Consider the following 21737-nt stretch of genomic DNA (forward strand, 5'->3'; position numbering starts at 1 on the left):
CAGCTCCTCTAAATTTGCTATCAAACAGGTTAGCATCCCATTTAATAAGCTATACATGCATCGTCACCTGATGTGAGGGAATACATCTACATTGTCTACTTTAGGCATGTAACTCTGCTATGACTGAGCCTTGTAATTGCAGGGTTCCTGTACACTGAGCAGATCCTCAGGACACCTGGGGCAGGCAGCTCAGAGCCCAAGGGGCTGCACTACACCTACTGCACAAGCTGCTAACCCTTGCAGTTATGTTATGTGAACCCGTGTGCTCCCTCCACACATCTCAGCACAGCACCACGCTTCATGCACACTGTACACACAAATTGAGCCTCTTTGCTAATCCAGCCTTCCTGCCTCATTTCACTAGCTGCACCTCTCTGAGTAAGAAAAAAAAAAATCTACATAATGCATTATCCCTTTTTGAGCAACAGAAGAGCTCAGGGGCCCATGAGCAGAATGCACACAGAAATAAATAAAGAAATTATATTCATTTCCTTCAGCACAGAAACCTGGAGACATGTCACAGAGATTTATTAGCCCTCTTAAGATAACTACTCAAGATAGGGATGGAGCTGACAGTGCAATCTTGTCACTCTCCCATCAGACCACTGTCGGACTCGTGCACAGCAGAACTGCAGCTCCAGAGCAGAACTGCCCGTCCAATAGATCCCATTCCTCTCCCAGGACACACTCTGTTAGTCTAGGGAAAAAAATACAATAATCTATATTCCAAACAGTAGAGGTAAAACAAGAAAGCATGTATGGCAGAACATTTAAGGCCTTACTAGACTGAGGAGAAAAGCTCATCTTTGTTGTGATATTGTCATCTGTATCCCTTTAAAGACAAAACCAGATGTTTCCTTGTCATAAGCCCTTGCAAAATGATTGGCTGATCACCTCCTGTCTTGATGTACATCAAGCTAATTTTCCAGCAAGATTTGTTCACTTAGATTGTCCAAATGAAAGTCTCTTAAAATAAAAAAATAATCTGTTGCAAATAACTCCCTAATCTGCCATCCCTTCAATAGGACTGAAGTGCTCTTCACAGACATAGTACACAAGCATCTTGAATTAGCAGGGAACTATTTTTAAATACATGAAGGATAAGATACAAAATTAGTTTCATGGGGAACGAGAATCTCAGAGATTATTTACTTTCCTCTAATTACTTTGACTCACCACTCACTGAGCTTTCCAATAGTACTACCTATTTCACACTCAAACTTTGGTACTTAAGACATGTGAGAATGTTTCTTGAACATTTAAGATTACAGACCTTAGCAATCCATAGACATATTTATCAAATTTACTTATCCACTTTAAAATATTTAAACATAAATATAATAATAATAACAATATTCTTAAATAATAATATAAATATACTGTATGGCAAAAATTTCCCTTTCTTTGGAACAACTGCTTCAGATTAAGGACCCCTATATAAAAACAAAGCTTTCTTTGTGCAAAAACATGAACATTCTGACAAACTGTACAAAATTATTACACCTAAAGAGGCACAGGTAGCCTCTTATACTATTGATCCTATATAATGCGAGGAGAAAAAGAGACTGCTATTAGAAAATTACTTTTGAGAGCAAAGTGACAGGAAAACCTACCCAAGCCCTGAACTCAAGAGAGAAACTTGAGCTTCTAAGCCTTTGAACAAAAAGAAATTAAGTGTGGCCATACAGCACTGCTGGGCTACATCCACTACCCATCTTTACTTCATATGACACAGGAACATTTCTCTCACTTGCACAATACAAAAAAGGAAATCTAAAGTAGTCTACAATTCTATCCCTGTAGAATAAACTAATTAGAATCTTTAGGACAGAGCCTCAGAATATAAAATATTGGGAAAAGCAAGTAAAAATGATGAAGAGAACAAAGAAAAGGAAAGCAACACAGAAGACAGTGTATTAAACGGCAAATAACATATGTATAATTATAAAAGAAATAGAGGTTGCAGTAAAAAGACATGGGACAGACAGACATTTAAAAAAAAGGAGAAATGATGATTGCAAAAATTAAAGAAGACAAAAAGTGAAAGAGACAGGCAGACAGAAGAGACTGCTTAGAATTTAAATAAATAAATAAATAAATAAATAAATAAATAAATAAAGGAAAAAACTAAATCAACCAGCCAAAAAAGCCCATACAAATAAATAAACCAAATGAACCACAACAAACTACCTCCCAAAAATTACTCTAGAAACCAGAGCTGGAACAGAAGTAAGGGAAATTAATTTCATTGGCTAATGAAGTTTCATTTGATTTCATTTTAGTGTTCAGCCCTGTCTCCATCAAGCAGTGGGATTTTTTTGCCAGAACCTCTCAGCTCCTGTGGGATTAAGGATGTGCTGAAGCAATGCCTGAATGATTTTCTGCACTGAGACACCTGAGATACTGCATACCATAGCATCAGCTCTGGATTTGTAATGATGACTAATCTTTACTAGGTAAGAGAACTAAGAGGTAGAAAACCCATTAAGGTACTACATATTACTGCCACCATGTATATGAAAGAATGACTTCTCTACCTAAGCTGAGTTAGTAAGCAATTTATTATGCTATAAAGTACTAATAATTCCTTTATCAGCTGTCAAAGACTTACTCATCACTAAAAAAAAAATAAATTATGGACTGGTGAAGAAATTAGCAAAGGAATCAACATGACATGGATTTTTGAAGGCTTTCTAGTAGAATTTTGGGGCCCACTTCCCACCAGTGGGAACATTGCACTGCTCCAACAAAACACCCACTGGAATGGAGAGAAAAAAATAGGAGAGACCCTCAGAAGAATTTATCAAATCACTTATTAGAATATAATGAATATTAACAAAAGACAGTACAAATGCTCTTGAGAACTGAGTATTCCTGGGGTTTGGATCTCTTCTTCTAGGCTGTTAAGGTTGCTAGGAAATTTCACAGTTAATGGTGTATTTCCACATTAATGTTTCAAGAAGGGGGAAGGGTTTGCAAAACTGAATCTTAAGCACGAAGTTTTCTTTGTGCTTTGGAGAGAAGATTCTGATGTTCTTGTAAAGCTGAAATAAGAAGCTTTCATATTTAACGACAGATTATCAAAGATTTCTAGCAGAAAAACGTACACAGAAAATGCTTTATGAGACACTGTGACAAAGAACTTTCTTCTCTTACTTTGGTTTGTAACAGTGCACCAGACGTGCCATTACACACACGCTAAGGTCATCGAGTAGTCTGCAAACAAGAGCAGCTTTGTTTTGCTTTAACAGATAAAAGCAACAAGTTTATTTTGTTTTAAGCAGATTGTATGTCCATTTTTCATAAACCATTTAGAAAGCACATTGCTGTGGGCTTCCCAGTGACAAATACACTGAGGCGCCAGCAAGTGACAACACACTTTGTAGTCTTTGTCATGGATGAAAGAATTCAATCCAACTTTCCTTTTTTCTATCTGGAAAGAGAAACATCTGGGAAAAATACTTTACAGCCCTACTTCCTGAGAATGAATCTTAAATGATGCTCTGTTGGGATCTTAATCAGTTTCTCTTCCCTTTTCTTTGCTAACTTTGGGTGACATTGGATAAGAGTGGTCAAAACTGACAGAGATCCCTTAATTTTAATGAAAATAAGTGGATGATTAAAGGGCAAAAATTATAAACATCCCATGGTTAAAATGACAGGCACTCAACCTTGCACCAGAAAATCCACAGAGTCATCACCACGAAAGGAGAGCCTGCAGAAAACAAGGTGAGGTCAGCTCCATGCTCACACCATCACCATTTTATCTGGTTATTTTCCCCATCCTTTACTATTCAAAACATCCCAACTCAAGCAACTCTTATTTATGCAAGCATTCAATAAATACAGACACACTTCCATTGGCAGCTGCTGTGACAGCTGATCTTCACACCACAGTATTATCTTAATAAACTGTCTCTCAGCCCCAGGGTCTTTGTTCTCACATAAATGACCTGCAGTTGGTCACCCTGGATCTTATACAAAGCATGACAAGCACAGGGGTTATATGAGCTAATTGCACACTGACTGCAAAAATTGCATGCTTTCTTCTCTTCAGCAACGTGTTCTTTCTCTACCAAAAACAATTCAAGTTAATGATAGAACTGTGTATCTGGATAACTCTATCATTAGTTAATGTTACCACCACATGAGCTTGTCTGCACGGTATTTGACAAAGAAATTCAAGTTAAACAGCCTCTTCCAGAATGAAGACAACATTGGATTAATTATGTAACTTGCTACACATTTGGAAAATGAAGATGAATTTCCCTTTTATAACCTTATTAAAATCGTACAGAATAAGAACCAGATTGTAATCTGTTATTGAAGTATAACTCATAAATATCTTTTGAATTACTCAAAATTTAAATCGCTGGGGATCTGAATCTGGCCCCATACATCTTAAAAGAACATTTGACTCATTTCTCATGTTAACCTCCATGAACACATAATGCACAGGAACTAATTTGTTTTCTAGAAGAGTTCAACATTCTCTGCCAAAAGAACTCATATTCTGGTACTTCTAACATACTATGTTATTTTTATTGGTCTACGTGCTACTTTTACTACTAGTTATGGAGTAAACATCTGGAGAAAAGCAGAAACTAGTGTCTAATGGAATCTTAGTCTTTTTCCCACATGCTTCCCAGAACTCAAGCAACTTTCTTCCTCTGATTGAAGACAGCCACTGGAAACACTGCAAGAAGTCCACAAAGCATTTACTATCAAAAACACAAACCGCAGACTACCAAACTAATTTTGTAACGTGATAATTTCTCCAACATGGTCCAAAACCTAAAGCATACAACTCAAAACACACAAAAACACAGTAGCTGGGCTGTAAGTCTCTAGACCATAAGATCTACCATTCTTTTATTTTATTTTCAGGGGTGCCTTAACAACTTGAGACATGGCTACATTTTGAAGACAGATTAATTTTATCTCCAGCTGTGCTTGCTTCGTGATGGTTTTGCACCAGCTAGGTCTGAACTTCAAGCTGTGTTAGCATGTGATCATGCATGACAGTGAATTTATCAAAATGTCTCAAGCCTAACTATGCAACATGGAAAAATGCCCCCACACTTAGCTGGACAGGGAAGAAAATTTTCAAGCCTGAAGTATCCATGTTCAACTGCCAGTATCTCCTACAACTCAACTGCTATATATTCCACTGTTCTGACACAAACAGGGGTAACAGGCTGATCATCTGGATTACAATTTAAGTTAGGAAACCATGCTCCTTCTGACTGTCTCACTTCCTGTTATCCCACTCAGTGTAGGGCTTGGCGAGAATCACAGACTAAAAAAGCTGGAAACAACCATGCAACAGGATCAGCTGCACTCTTTAGAGACAACACGAGTTATATCTATCAAATTCTTAAAGACCTCAATTGATAAAGTCCCACAGTGTCCACACAACCCGTGCTAGGATCCCTCTGCATTCTTGCCACTAGAAAAACTTACTAAACTTTTTATTTCTGGCAACATATTCAGGCTATTATTTTACTCTACTCACTATGGGCATTGTAGACTTTTTCCTTGTAGGTCAGGCTTCTTCCTCCATCTTCACATAAAACATTCAATCTTGCAATTCAATTTTTATAGCTATTGAGACCTCTTTCCATATTTTTCTCAAATATCTGATGTCAGTTATTTGCAAGTTTGATGAAGAAAGTTTCCATCTGAACTGAAGCATCATCAGGCTGTAGCTACTGGAAATCCTTCTGAAACCACCTTTATGTACCTTCCTAAAATTTTCACTTCCTTGGTGAGTCTCTGGGGATTTTTTTATATTTATATAACAATATAAAAGAATTATACAACGCAGTATAAAAAGTCTTTACAGAGATCACATTCAACTTCTGCTTAAACAAAGTTGCATTATTGAGGACCACAGAGTAGAGGAAAAAGTAAAAATAAGAACTTCCTCAGATGCTGTTCATGAGTAACTGAAGAAAGGAAGCATAAATAATCTTTTTTGTTTCCAGCCAACTGCTAATTTTACAGACGGTTCTCTCTCACCAAGATGAGCTCAGCATCAGGACAAACCTCAGAAGTTCTCATTTCATTTTGTTTCTGCCACTACTACACTTGCTCCTCAGGCACTTACAGAACGACTCCTTGTTGTACAGCCATCCCGTGGCATCCCTTAGAGACATGGCTGGGAGCACTACAAAGGTTTGCATTTTGTCTTGCATGGATGCTTCTAGCCACTTACTGAGCACTTTTCATATTCACTAAACACCTTGCATTAACAGAAGTGCTGTTTCATTTAGGTTTGGTTTTGAGTTTTGCATTGCCCTTTTCCTTCATCGGTTTAACAGAAAACTAGTGAATTTAAATGTCTTTGAAAGGGCAGTACATACAGGCTTACATCTCACTCTATATTGCTCATTTTGTATTAGCATGAAAAGAGGTTTCTCACCAACTCAGAAGTCTTCATTTTCCTTGTGTTTAAGACATGAGTGGCTCTTGCTCTTTGTCCCCCTGTAACAAAATGATTCCTCTACAACAAAATTACATTGAAGTGCCACTGAAACCTAGAACAGTGACTTCAGTGGTCATCACAGCTGTACTTCAATGATGCAAAGGTTGTATCAAGACTGAAGCTATCAAGGCTGAAGCTGCAGTTCAACGATACAGGGATCTCATCTTCAGGATTATCAAATTCAATCTTCTGCTTTCAAATCAATATTCAGTTTCATTGGGTAATCTGTCCGACACTGGAGAACCAAAACAAACTTATTTTTTTCATCACTTTAAGATGATCACTAGTCCTTTCTGCCTAGCTACTCATGCAGCATTTATACTTGAGGTATAGAAGAATTGCTTGATTACAGTGAGTTGACTGACTCGCTTCAAACTGCTCCCTCGATTCTTGGGCAAGATGAGCCTAGAAACTATTACTTTTATAATTTCTGCTTTATTTGTAGCATATAACACTGAACAGAATCAACTTGGTTGATAATGTGGAAAAGGTAAGCATATGTGTCAGACCAGCAAGCTGGCCTTATACAGATGTGCTGCCTACTTTCAGCTTTGAACAAATGAAGCCTGGGCTGACTGTGCAGGTCTCCCCTCTCTCCCTTCTCATCACTTTCCATGAAGAGTGGATTACATTAAGCAGCTACTCGGTTCTTTCATTATCAGCAAGGCTTCTTCTTCCTTTTCCCCAGAGACTTCACGCAGTTATATAATCTCCCTTAGCATTTTCCAAGAAACTGAAAAAGAAATTCCAATTTTCCAGCCTCCTTTTACTTAAAAAATGTTAATAGTTTCCTTCATAGGGTGAATTTACAGCTCCCTTCTCTTTTGCAATGAAAACAATATAAACTACACATTACATTTGTTCTGTAAAATGATACAGGAGTTAAGCAAGCATATCACAAAGAATAAAACTGAAAAACTCAACTAATGACATACACACCATACCTGGTTTCACATGCTTTTACATAATAGTGTTAAGCTTACAGAATTGACAAGAAACTGGGTAGCTAAGTAGATTGGCAACAGCACACTGAGGTTCTTGCTCAAGTTTTGCCAAACCCCTCTAGGAACTGAAATGGCATGTTCCCTCATGGGCTGTCAGTGAATTAAATGGTAATGGCTCCCTGGTTCATATGAAATGGGAGATTACACTGCTGAAAATTATTCATCAGCACAAACGGTGTTTCCTCTTACTCCGAAGATATGAATAAACTTGAACCAAAAAATGGTCAAGGGTGCCTTCATCAGCTAAAATGAAATTAACCAGAGAGACGCTCATTTTAGGCAAACTAATGGAAAGACAACATATAAAAGATCCTAAAGCAAATGTACTTTCCAAGATCTTTAAATCATCAACTTTCTTATAGAACAGCCTGCCATCAGTACTTCCACTTATGCTTTGCCTGAAGACAGTAGAATCCAGAAGGACAAGTGCATGGGAGGCTTGAGGATGCATGCACAGACCACCCATTTACAGTAAATCCACAGAGTGCTTGCTCACAGCCATATCTGCCAGCAAAGGACCACAGCCCCACTCTGATGTGTCAGTAACCATATCACCCTGTGCTGTGATCTCAGCAGATTTCACTGCTAAGCAAAGGTCCCACCTCCGAGAAAAACCCTAAACTAAGCAGATCACTCATTCAGAAAATGCAACTCTCTCTTCTGAGTCATGCCAACATCTATCAGAAGTCATCAGAAGAGATTAATCCATGGACCTCTAACACCAAAATACTTCTACCACTGCAGAAGGAAAGGGAATGCTTCACTTGGTAGAAAATAGCAAGATCTTATTCTATATACAGAACAGCCACTGAATTAGGATATAACACAATTTCACAGAATGTCAGACCAGCAAAATACTAGGAAGCAATCTTCTGCTTTCAGATGAAACAAACTTATTTGTCATTGCTGAAACACTTCTTCTAAGGGCAGAAGAGCCAGTGCTCATTCTAAGAGCATGTTCTCATTCTGGTTATTGCAGTCCACATCCCTAAATTCACCCCACGCCTTTATCAGCTTCTTCTATTTCATTTCTTCTTTGCTTCCCTGACAAAATACTTCCTAAAAGGAATGAATAAATCTAAACAGAATTGTTAAAAATACTATTAAATCCTCACTGTATTCTACCCCAGGCAGAGCAGTTCTGTCCTGAAGCATTTTCACACTGTGTGTAAGGCACAAGTCCCTTTAAAACTACATAGAGACAACCTGCCCTACCAGAATAGCTGTATATTATCCACTCTGGACATGGAGAAACTGTTCCTCCATGAGTGTTAACTGTTAAGAGCCAGTATACGAAACCCCACATCCTAAATGGTAACACTATGTTAAAAGTACCTGTATAAAAGCACTTTAAAGCCTCATTTAACTTAACTCAAAAAATAACGATCTATTAACAGAAACAGGTTGTAATTAAGACTACTGTTGACCTAGCTTCCTCCTGCAAAGAAGAGATAATAATCTTACATTTATACAGTATCTTTCAGTCTAAACTATCCCATCCAACAAGCCAGATCTTAGACACACTTAAACAGAAGAGTGTTATTAACACATACAAATAATTCTAAGTAAACCAATCCACACAATTTGATTACCAGCACTTACCAAGCTTGATCAATCTGATCAATTGTATGGGTTCTATTTATCTGACTTATCCATCTACAAACAAATTATCTACCACCCAAAAAACTGTCTCTCTAGCAGAAGCAATGCATCAGCAATCAACCTCAGTCTTAATCCTTATGTTCTGCCTTAAAAACAAAGCTTCCCTCATTCCTTCAAAATTAACCTCTTCTCAGACCTCCATCACCAACATATCCATCAACTCCCAGAGACAAGGACCTGGCTTACCTCTCAGAGGATTTCTACATAAGCAAGTACACCTGGAGCGTATAGGGAGTGTACTGGTTTTTAATAGACAAACCAATTTTTTTCCATGTTATACTGCACACAGAAGACTTAAATCTGTCTTCCACTACTTCAAAAGATCCCTTTCTTGCACTGCCAAGAACTTAAACCAAAGGTCAGTCTCACCAACTAGCTCTACCCCAGATCAGCCTTTCCCTGTATGATACTCCTGCAGGATTACTGTTTTAATCATCAACATGCTAAGAAGGGTTATTCTGGATGACTTGTTTTTTACCTTATGGTTACCAAAATAGGCTTGTTTAAACAGTTGGCTGTCAGGTATCCATAAAGCACAGCAGAGGGAAATCCACCTCCTCCTCTGCAATTGGCATGGCTGTTGGAAAACATTCCCTGATGATATCAGTCTGCACTACATTTTTTTTTTCTGAATGCTTGCTTTGAGTAACATGAATTGCAATAAACGAGTGTATTAAGTTTATTTCAGGAAAAGGTTCCACAAAAAAGCTGTCATTATACCTTGAATCTACCCTGAACCTGCACATTCCCTGGGTAAGTCTTCTCCCAGTTTACGTGGATGATGGAGACATTTGGAAATATCATTTCTATGTCTCTCCCCCTTTCTCAGTCTCTCCCAGAAAATCCACCACTGGTGGCAGAGGTCATCAGGACTTACACTGCACACTGACTAGCCAGATCACAGGAGACAGATGTGCTGAGATCAGGGCATCATGATGGGGGACAGGAAGAAAGGAGCAGCACCTGCTATCCATCATTGCACCTGATGGCAGTAAGTGTTCTCAAATGATAGAAAAAAAATGCTGCAGAAACTGTCAAGAAAGAGAAAGCTGTCACCTCTGTGCCCTCTACACCACCTGAGATGCTCATCATTTCCAAAAGGGAAAACAAACAAATTACTAACCCACAGCTGTGTACTAAAAAAATCTAATTGTAGCTAATCCTTGTACATCAACCATCCTATCTCTGACTCAGCCTGAGCCCACATGATGACCTTGTTCTGAATCCTGCATTATAAAAGCACAGAACACAACTGTGTCAGCACTGGAAACCAAGTCAAAGCTGGCTAGACTGAGATCTGATCTTCTGTAACCTTTAGCTGAAACTAGAATAAAGTAGAAGCAAGTAAAGGGGCAGTTAGATCTTGTACTTCATCTCCTTGAAAATGCAGGATTGCCTTCTCCAGTACACCTGCCAACAACTTGCCTACTCTTATTTTAAACATCTGAAGAATTGTGGGGGCTTGCACTACACCCAGGTTAATACAGGTTATAATACATTTTTTCTATTACTGAGTTTCAGCCCAGAATTCATCTTAAACTTTTATTTCCTTAGTTTCTCCATTTAGTCCTAGGTATTCTCTCACACAAGGCAGGAAAAAAAATCTGACTGTTTTGACTAAAATACATTTCAAACACAGATGTCTGTGTTTGAAATCCATTTTAGTCAAAGCAGTCCCCATGTTAACTTCCTATGGGGAGATGAGTAGTTAACCCATCTCCCCATGGTCAGTCCCAGACTGGAGATGTCTATTTTCTAATACTTTCCTTCAGCCTAGTTCCTCCAGACCCATGAGTATTTTGTTGCTCTTCTTTGAGCTTCAGTCAAATTGCCAATACTTTCCTGTTAAGGTGATATTCAGTTTTCATGTGTTTGCAACAGATTCTTATAAAAAGGGAATTCCACCTCTTTGTTCACCAAAATGGTACCTTTTTCTTGAGAGCTCAAGCACAAGCCATGCTTTTCTGTAATCAAATTCCATTCCAAATTCATTCTCAATCCCTTTCAGCACCACTACCACTCACCAGTAAGTTCCTGACTTGATACCCCTTGCCCCAAGAACTTGTCTTTTCCCCTACTTGTTCCCTTCACTCTTCTATCCTGGAGAAAATATCCTGAAGTTCTGTTTACTGCAAAGCAAAGGCATTAGTTTCAAAGGTTTTGCCCTATTCAACAAGACATTTAATTACATGCTAAACTTTCACCACTTTTTAAAATCCAGTTGATCTCAGCAACTAGAGATGAACTTAAGCACACACCTAAAAAAAAAAAAAAAAAAAAAAAAAAAAAAAAAAAAAAAAAAAAAAAAAGTTGGGTGTGCAAATCAGTGGTCTGCTGAATCAAATCCTCAGGTTCTGTAATCACTTGGCTGATAGCTCAATGATTTAAGGTAACAGGATTTTTAAAAAAAAAAACTTCAAGAGAGTCCAAAACTGGCATCATGCTTTTGTTCCTTTCTTAAAAGGAGAACAGGAAATAAATACCTAAGTAAATATCCCTCAGTACAGTAATCATGAAGCCTATACGTTTAAACATGCAGTAAGTAACTATATTCTTGGTACTAGTAAGTACTAGTTACTAACTATACTTCGGTACCCACTTTGAAAAATAATAATAAAAGAAAGACTTGTGAAAAATTTGGAAAGGCTGGTGTACCTCAGCAAGATATGCAGCACGTTCCCTAGTAGCTCATTAGCCACAACCATGATTGTGTAGGTAAAGAGAGAGAACAAAGCTGTCCATTTCTAAATTCCTGTCTCCTAAACACCTTTAAACAGAATGGACATAACTCACTACTCCTCTTAAGATGATCTTCAGTGGGGAGAAGGGAGAGGAAGGTCTTTAGTTAGGGGTCATGGGGTGGCTGTCTCCACCAGTGGCCAACCCACATTACAGCAGATGAAAGCTTTGCATTCATCACCAGCAACAAATGCAGCTGGCATAAAAGGAGTTTCATGGAGAGCATTTAAAATCGCTTCCAAATGACTTCCATTGTTTATATACAGAATACTTCATGACCTTTCTCTTCCCATTGTTTTTTGTTTGTACTTTTTGTTTTCTTTGCCTTTTCTCATTCTGCTGCCTGGCAAACACAGGCAGAGGCAAAGTAGGAACTGCAATTAGGCAGCCATATCAAGCTTCATCTGTGGACTACCTAATTGTAAGATTCAAGTTTTGGGAGTACTGCCATCTGAGAAAGAAATGGAGAAAAAAAATTGGAAAATGACTACTTCCTCTCAATCCATAAAGCCTTCCAAAATTCAATTAGCATGTTCTAAATAAACCATCCACACATGCACTAAAATATGTGATTTCAAATATAGACAAGAAAGTAGCTGCTCACAGATATTTATCTGAATTATAATACTTTGACCATTCCACTTCAACCCTTTTCATTCAAGTGGCATCTGCTGTAACCCTTTTGTACCTTAGTATTTGAGATTAACCAGGAAAATACCTATAGGCAATATAAATAAATTGTCTGTGACTGCACATGGGATCTCTTAAATAATGCTGTGAACCCCTAAGTCACTCAGAGAACACCCTTCCCATGGCAAGCATGAATACTGTTTAATAATGCATACATGACTGAGCTTGCTGTCTTCCCCACAGCAAATTTTTCTCGTGATTTTACAGTTTCCCAGACTGGAATATTATTTTCACTTTCACAGAATTACTGATGCAACCAATAGGAAAACTACCTCTGTTTCAATTTACTGTGTGATGTCTGTAAATACTGCTGGATAGTGAGGTCTTGTAGGTAAAATTCAGCAAACACCTTTTTGCCATTTTCTCCTGTAAAACAGAGACAAAAGCACAGAAACTTCTCTGCTGCATTGTACTTACAATCTGTGCTTGCTCACCTCCTTTTCCTACAGCAGCTCAGCATCTCCAGCAGCTTCCAGAGCACTAACACCTGCACCCATCCCAGGTCACATCTCCAGCCTGCACTAATGGATTTTTTCAGATAGATGGCAGTGCACAAAGTGCATCCCAGATTGATTCAGGGTCGAGATGCCATTTCAGTGTTCAGGCACTCTAACTAAGGGAATTACTGCATTATCAAAAGCACTTTTACAAAGATGATGGCTTAGGACCCAATTCTGCTGCACAATGATAGCACTGACTCCTTGGAAGAGCTGAGCTGGGTGCCAAGAATGCAAATATAGCAAACAGGCACTTAGGATTTTACTTTCCATTCCTAGGAGCCACAAAGGATTTTTCTTTCAATACATTCTAATAAACATAGTTTTAAAACACAAAGTGAAAGGATGACTAACAACACAAAATTGAGAAAATTATTGGATGCTGGATACAGGAGATGATATATCTGATTTTCAAGGGTCTGTAATAACATGGATTTAGAAAGTCCCGCAAAAAGAACAGACAACTCCAAGTCATACTTAATGGCAAAAATTCCACTTAATTTTGTGCACTCTTCATTCTAACAGACATTATTATTAAGAGACCAGAGTGAAATTTTAAACATTTATCTGCATTTACCCCATCAAATGTTTTTTCAAAAAAGGAAAATATTAACAAAGCAGCTGAAACAAATAGGAGTGAATCTCCCAGCACAATTAGTACTTCAGTATCTACTACTTGGGGATTTCGACATATAGCTATCATGATGTGGAAGCATCCACCACCGTTTTGTTTTCTGTTTGCAGTAGGGGGTTGCTAGGAAACAAAATACTATTGTCTGATTTCATGATCTATTGCCTGGTTTGCCTGGCAATAAAGTCTTCTAAATCTATTACCAGATTATTTTGTATTTTACAGTGAGATTAAGACTAACATTAAAACACATGTACACAGGGAAGAGCAGTAAAAAAATGCCTCAAAATTCAGGGGAAAGTAGGTATATATTCCAGGCTGAGGAAGACAAACTATAGTGGGGAAAAATGAATTCAAGCAATCTGGTGATATTTATATATGCACACACTCACACGTGTATCAGCGTTCCTTGACTGTATCTATAGTTTTGCTGACTTGTCAAAGACTCTCTCACTTCCAAGGATACAAAGCGTTCTCTTACTACTGGAGAGCTACTGTACACTGCAAGTTCTGTAAATACCACATGCTGCAGAATGCCTGGTGCGGGCAAGCACACATGCCACCGTAATTTTTGTTCTTGGAATTCAGATCTAGGTTGCTCCAGTGCTTTAATTTCTTTATATTTTTTTTTTTCGTTTTTTTAACAGATAGACTCTCCCCCTCCGGTTGTAACATAAATAAATAAATAAATAAATAAATAATCTAATAAAGAAATAAATAAAAGCACCAGTAAAAAAGAGGTAAAATTGAAAGCCACAATAGCAAATTTCACATACTTTTGACCGTGGCAAGTCTTTGCAAAATGAGAGAATAAAAGATTATGAGAACCAGGCAGATGTGAGTGCCTACCAATGCACTCCCACAACATGACAGGAGACCTCAACTGCAGAAAACAATCAGACTTAAAAGCTGAGAGACAGATGAAGAGAGTTCAGAACAAAGTCATAGAGAAGGTTTAAAATAAAACCTGCAGAGTAGCTATTACTCTTTTATGTATATCTACAATTTCACACCATGCACAAGATGCACTATTTCAAAGTCCTTTCAACTTACTTATTAACGCCTATGCATTTTATCACTCTATTTTAAATTTGAGGGAAAAAAATGAATGAGGTTCATTGCAAAAAAAAATCAAAGCTTTTGAGATGCTACAGCAGAACTCCCAGTGATAAGAGAAAAAGAAGTGACAACACACAAAATAGAAAATACACAGTTCATGGGAAAAACCTGAAAGCTTCTTGCCTCTCCTTCTCAGATATGGATTTATTCAACCTCTAGAGTTTCTGATAGTTTCCTATCAGAAACTAGGAGCCCCCACCAAACCACATTTAGAATTAAAGAACAAAAGAGTAAAATGCAAGCGGGCTTCTTCCACGCCGAACAACAGCAAGCTACTTCTAGCAATTAGATGAAAGCAGAGGAAGATGGACATGACCCACAACCAATCCCTCTCCTCACCAGGGTCGAGCACGGCTGTTCCCCAGCTGGCAACCCGCTACAGTAGCACTGCTAGTTACAAAACGGAGCGCAGGTCTCGGTGACACCGCGATCCTGTCACCTATAGCTTCACTGAAACCTGTTTCAAAACACTCTCCCAAGCAACGAGGACAAACAGGAGAGGAGTGGGACAGCCTCCTGCCGAGCTGCCACCAAAAACTGCTCTGCCAGCTGCGGGGGGGAAGCTCGCAGCCGCAGCCCCCCAGCTCTCGGAGGGAGCCCGGCTCCGGCCGCGCTGGGTGCGCTGCCCGCCTGCCCACGCGTGTGCCCCGGGGGAGCGGGGGCTGCCCGGCGAGGAGAGGGCAGCGCCGGCCGCGGGAGCCCCGCGCTGCCCGCGCTGCAGCAGCCACTGCAATTAAAAAAAAAAAAAAAAAAAAAAAAAAAAAAGAAGAAATGAAAAATAAATAAATAAATAGCCCGCTAGCGGGGATGGGAAAATAAAAGCCCAGCCTAAACAGGCGGACCCCAAACAACAAACACCGGGCGCCCAGGAGAGCAAACTTTCTGACTCACCGGGAAGAGCCGGTACCTGGGGGGCACCGGGCAGCGGCGGGGGCGGCGCGGGGGCCCCGCGGGAGCGCAGCCGGAGCAGGAGCCGGGCGAGGCGAGCGCCGCCGGCGGGGCTGGGGCAGCGCGTCTCGCCCCGCTCCCGCTGCCCTCCCCTCCCTCCTTCCCTCCGCGCCCGTCCCTCCGCAGCGCCGGGAGCCGCCCGGGGCGGGCTGCCGCCGCGGGACCGCCGTACCTACCTCCGCTGCCGGTGCGGGGCCGCGGAGCAGCGGGAGCCGCCGCCGCCGCCCCCCTCGGGCGCTGCCGGGCCCGGCGGCGCTGCAGCAGGCGGAGGACGCCCCGCGGCGGCGGGCAGCGGGGCCGGGGCGCCGAGAGGCGGCGGCCGCCGAGCGCGGGAGCGCGGTGCTCTGCCCGTCCGGCTGCGAGAGCGAGCGTGTGTGTGCCGGGGAAGGGATGCTGCAAGGGACCGAGGGAAAATTCCCCCCTCCTAGCAAAGCCACCGACAAATGGCAAGGCAGGTGTGCAGGGGAGGCAAGGCTCCCGAAGGAGGAGGAGGAAGAGGAGGAGGAGGAGGAAAGGGGAGAGGGGCGGTGAGAAGGGCGGGGAGCGCACAGCCGTCACGGCGTCCCGGGGACAGCGGCCCCGCCGGGGAGGTGCCGGGCGCGGCCCCTGGGGCGGGCGCTGGGGCCGCACGGAACGGGGGGAGCCGCACCGGGGCCGCACGGAACGGGGGGAGCCCCGCCGCAGCAGCGGGAGCGCAGCCCGCTCCGCCGGAGGGCTGGAGCCGGCCGCGAGTGGGCGGCGGGCAGCGGGCCCTGCGGAGCTCCAGGCGCCCCGAGCTGAGCATCCTGCAGCAAGTTTTCCCCCAGGCCTCTCCCACCTCAAACGCCCCCTGTGCGATGCACAAACAGCCTGTGCAGCTTGATGAGTTGCACCCCATCCGACGGGATCGGTGCTTTCTTTGGGAATCCTCCCGTGAGGAATAGTTGCGCGTCGCACCTACGAGGCTTCCACCTACCCTTTAATCGTGGGTTTGAACCAGCACCTCTTAGGCAGCACCCTTAGACAGGGTCTGGCTTTTTGCTTATTCATCTCCCGGGCAGGCGACAACCCTCAAGTGTGGCAAGAGCACCTAACCTCACCTTTCCATCCGGAATGCTATGGGGCAGGTTGGAGGACAGCTCTTCCCAGGACAAGGTGCTGGACCCAGGGGTGCTGGCAGCGACAAGAGCTTTCCCAGAGAGGCTGCTGAACGCCTCGTCTGAGCAGAGTTAAGGAATGCTTTGCAGCTGCACTTCTGCTCCCGAGGACAGTGCTGGCTAATCGGAACTCTTCCTGCTTTTTGAAGGGGGAAAACCTGCTTCTTTCCTGACCTGAATTACCATGCAGGGCTGCTGTAAGCAGTCCCTTTCCTCGTGCTGTAGAAAGCCTTTGTATGCTTCTTTACAATGTATTTCAGCATGCTTCCAGGTGACCTGTGGACAGGTGAAAAGCGGCTGTGGCTGAAAGGTGGAAACTAACATCAGGTATTAAATATTGCACACGGCAGCTATGATTTCTAGTGGTAGGAAGAGAATCTGATAGAAAGATCTCCTGCCTATTATTTTCTACAGTGCTTCTTTCCCCAAAGCAGTATGGAATTACATCCACAGGTGTTGGGCTAATTATGTATGCTTACCAGCCCATCACTTTGGGTCTACCCGTGAGCACACTTATGCAACTGAAGCAATTTCCACACCACTGGGCTCATCTGATTTAAACAATACTGGCTTGTGTTGCCTCTGTGTGTAGCTTTTTTCCCTTGGTTGGCAGGGTTAGTGTCACAGCTTTAGTTTGAGAAGTGACAACAAATAATACTGACACACATTATACCAAGCAACACAAGGACACACATGGAGGACAAAATAAGGAAATTAATGCACTGACTTAGGTAAGGAGAAGTAGCCACTCTCGATCCAGATGTGCAGATGTGGACTACTCATTTCCTGACTGGTTCTTGCTTTGCTTTTTTAGTGGTAGATAGCTGAATAAAGAAAAAGTTGCTGGAAGAATTTCTGTTAAGTGTAGCCCTGATGAAAGTAAGACGTAATTATAGCTTGGGAATCCTATTCTAGGTTATTTAGATGTAGAACACATCTTTTCAGTCTTTTAAAGCCCAGGCCCTAAGCCTGTTCACCCCTAAGCAAGCACCTTTTGAAAAACACATGGAAATCCCATGGGGAAATTCACACACAACTTGTATTTTACCTGTAGTGTAAACTAGCTTGCAAAATCAAGGACTAGTTTAAAAAACCCACACAAACTTCAGGCCTTGAATATATTTTTGAACTGTATTGCCTTTGGCTGTGTTAAATTTGCTTCTTCATCTCTTTCTCCTAACACTGAATGCAATTGTACTTAGAAGCACAGACAACAACAATGCAACAAGGTTTAACCACACTCCTCTTGTCAATTGCATAAACCTTGGTTGATACAAACCAGAGGTAAAAGAAAATGTTTCTGCCAGTATTGGTCTTGTTAAATGTAACTGAATGAAGCATGAACATACTTGTTAAGGTTATTTAATTGTTTCAATTTAGGATTGTCCCCTCCTTCCTTGCCACAGAACTGCCTGGACAAGTGCAAGCACACAAACACAGATGCACAAATCTCCAGAAGAAGGTGTTACTTTCTTTACTGTATTTCATTAACATGTTCAGCATTTATTTTTTATTTGCAGGTCAGTACAGAGATGAGTTCCAGCCAAGGCCTCACTTTGTTATGTTCTGAAAAGCTCTTGGGAAGTTGCTGACTTGACCCTGGAGACTTTAGAATCTAATTTTTTAATAACTGAAGGATTATTTTTTTAAATTTAAAAAAGGACTCATTTTAGCTGTCGCATAAGCATGCATTATATCCCAAGACTTCAATTGGAGCTGCACAGACATATCTGAGAGCACAATTAGGCCCTCTGGACCTTTTAAAGCTTAAAAAATAGTCATGTGTAATTCCTTCTTCTGTGGATCCTGCAAGCTTTAGGAGAATTTTTTAAAGCTGTAAATTCCTATTTATCCACTAAGAGGCTCACGGGCAATCTCCCCCTAATGGAAATAGAACTGTAAAGCTGAAACATTAATATACACAATATGATACATTAGGCAGGGAGACTCGGGAGGGCACAGCAGCCGTGCCCAGACACAGCCAAGCAGGTTCACTTTCTTTGCATCCTGCAGGCAGGGTTCAATGTCTGACTTAATATCATTAGGACTGCACAGTTCTCTCTTAAAAAAAAAAGGGAAAAAAAGTAAATCTGACCTTTGAATCCCTCATGTGCATTGTCTGGCAGCCGGTGCTGGCGAATCAGAGGGCACAGTTTGGTCTAAATGCAAGACAGCTCTATTCTTCAATAACTGCGCTGTTAATATGCAAATCTCAGCCCTCCGCCAACTGGAATCTCCCGCCTCTGATTGGCCTCGGTGATGAAAAAAGATCCAGGTTATTCATTAGCAGGGAAAATATGCTCTCCAGGTTCCCCCTTAAGATGAAGCATTATGAAGCCTCGAGAACGTGCAGGCTAGCGACAAACAACAACAAAGCAAGACAAAGAGAAGCCAAGAAAATGAGATTAGAAACACAGTAAAAGAGAAAACTGCATTTTAAAATTTTCCTGATTCCTTTTCTTCTTTCTAGCTTTCCCTTGGGAATTTTGCCAGTGACTGCAGATGGGCCATTTTTGCTAATATTTTTTTTCCACCCTTGTTTTCTACATATGATGTTGTACTCAAGTTCACAGCAGAAAACTTGAATTTGTTCTGCGGACATAATTTCTGTACTGTAAGGCATGCGTGTGTCTGTCTTCCTGAGTCAGCTTTGTTGGCTGGCAAACAAAGTACTACAAGGCAATGTATCAACATGTATTGATAAATATCTTGATACCAAAAATGGAATGGAGCAATTGAGCAACAAACAGTCCATAGTTCAATTCTTTAAAAGCCATTGCAAAAACCAGCCACCAAAATCTGCACCAGTATTGGCTTAATCTTCACAGAAGGCCAGACTTAGCTAACCTCTGAATTTAGCAGAATATTTTCATGCCAGCTAAATTGTTGAGACAGATAGTTCATTTTCCATCAGTGTCTGATACAGCATACAAGAGTAAGAGGTGTTCTCCATTACATGGTATAAAAATTAAATAATTATACCAACCCTGGTAGTGTTAAATTCTGAGGAACATTTGCAAAGCTGAGGTTTAGGCTTAGTAGTCTCCAAAGCAGGTGTGCTGCCACTCTGCTCCTCCATCTTTGGCTTTATTTTGTGAATTTTCCTTTATTCTTGCAATTCACCTTTCCTGAAACATAACACAGTGCATTGTATTCACTCCTGTACAGATGCAGCCAGCTCTCCTGCTTTCTGCTCCGAGGTTGGAGATGAGATCAAGTTGGTAATTTCTTAGATCAATATATCTGGGCTCAAATTGTGTTCTCAGTAAAGACAGTATTAATTTTATCATCTGTTTTATCACAACTGCGATTTGGCTTGTCAGGGTTGGCAGCAGAGTGTTTTTGTTTAAAATTGATTTTAATTTCCCAGTAAGATGAAGAAGGCCAGGTGCTGTTAGTGCTCAGTGAGTGACTCTTTTCTTTCTTTAGGCTTTTCACCAAGGGGGAGCTAGGTAATTTTTCTGTGGGTGGACAATCCCTGTAACTAAAAAGAAGCAGAGTTCTGAGAAGTATGGTAATCTTGCCTGTTTTCCACAAAGCAGGTAATGCAGCTCCTTGTACAAATTACTAGACAAAAAGTGAAGCACACGTACCTGTGGGGAGCCTGCAGTGAGAGTGTGATAAGGTTACCTGACTGCAAGTCCTTGAATACCTGGGAAGGATGGAGGGCTGAGCTCAGACAGGGCTTCACACAGGGCTTTTGATTAACTTGCCACAAAGAGAGATGCTGTAAAAAATAGAGAGCTATGCCACAAAGCCACTTTCCTTTTCTGTCTCACGCATTTCAGATACAAAGATAATGGGAACAGCACAGAGAAATGCAGGCAGATATCTGAAAATAAAGGTTAGAAGGAAAAGATTTTGACGAGGAACATGTAGGCTTCCCACAGCAAAGGTCAAATAGTGACCTCCATGCAAATTAATGCCACTTCAGCTATTATAAAGGAACTTCTGTATTTCAGTTTTAGAAAAAGTCTGAAAAATGCGTTACACAATCCATTTATTTTGTTGGGGATTTTTACTATGTGATATGACTATCTCTTCCAAACATATATAAGGATTCTCATTCAATAAATAATTATAAAGGTAGGAAATAATTAATACTTAAATGTGTTCTCCCTGGTCTTGCTTTAGGGGAGAATGGGAGAAGAAAACCTCTACATGCTTCAGCAGGCAGAGCTACAAGCACGTCCAAGCAGATAATTGACACAGCCGTTGAGCCAGCGCAGTGTTAACTCTGTTTTAAGCTTCCTCAAATCATCTAGCTTTAGAAACCATGTAACTTAATTGGATTGCTGCAGCCCTGACAGCTCCCGTGTACCGTATGCTAAGGGATTGCATCGCTGCTGCCGTGCGATCGGGTAGTGAGCCACTGCTGCCAGTCCTGGGAACTGCCACCTGCCCTGCAGCTTGGTTCTCATCTTCAACCACTATCAGAAAATGAAAACAACTGTGCTCCTCTCCCAGGTGTGAAAAATTAAATCCAGGAGAATTCAAAACCACCACGTATGGGAAGCAGGATATTTGGGCCAAAGCTCACATTAGATGATTTTCCATCCTGTGGCCAGTTCCACTGAAACTCCAGTTAACTCAAAGAGGCTTCTCGGAATAATCACTCTGACTTAGATAAGGAAAAGTCTGCTGAATGAGGTCTTTATAATCCCTCAGGGAAAAAAAAATGAAGGCAACACTACATAAGGTCACTAAACTCAGGTAGAGAGACAGTGTGGATCATACAAGCTAAATAGCAGACTGACAAATTCAAAGGTGCAGTTTCCTTTTCCTCACTAATGAAGCAAACACTAAGAATATTTGTAAGCTGTA

The 21737-nt window shown here is 41.1% G+C and overlaps 1 protein-coding gene across 4 annotated transcripts in view; it reads right to left on the reverse strand.

The window, feature by feature from the left end:
- The window catches only part of ENOX1 (ecto-NOX disulfide-thiol exchanger 1), a 354516-nt gene extending 338255 nt beyond the window's left edge, over positions 1-16261 (reverse strand). For 3 of the 4 annotated variants that reach the window (XM_079300896.1, XM_079300891.1, XM_079300892.1), the window contains exon 1: positions 15954-16261. The gene's annotated coding sequence lies outside the window, so the exon portion shown is untranslated. Of the gene's footprint in view, positions 1-15168; positions 15285-15953 lie in introns of those variants that run through there. The other variant, XM_079300894.1, reaches the window with a different exon arrangement.
- Between the last annotated feature and the right edge of the window lie 5476 nt (positions 16262-21737).

The sequence above is a fragment of the Erithacus rubecula genome (genome assembly GCF_903797595.1).
Source record: "Erithacus rubecula genome assembly, chromosome: 1".
NCBI classification, from domain to species: Eukaryota; Metazoa; Chordata; class Aves; order Passeriformes; family Muscicapidae; genus Erithacus; species Erithacus rubecula.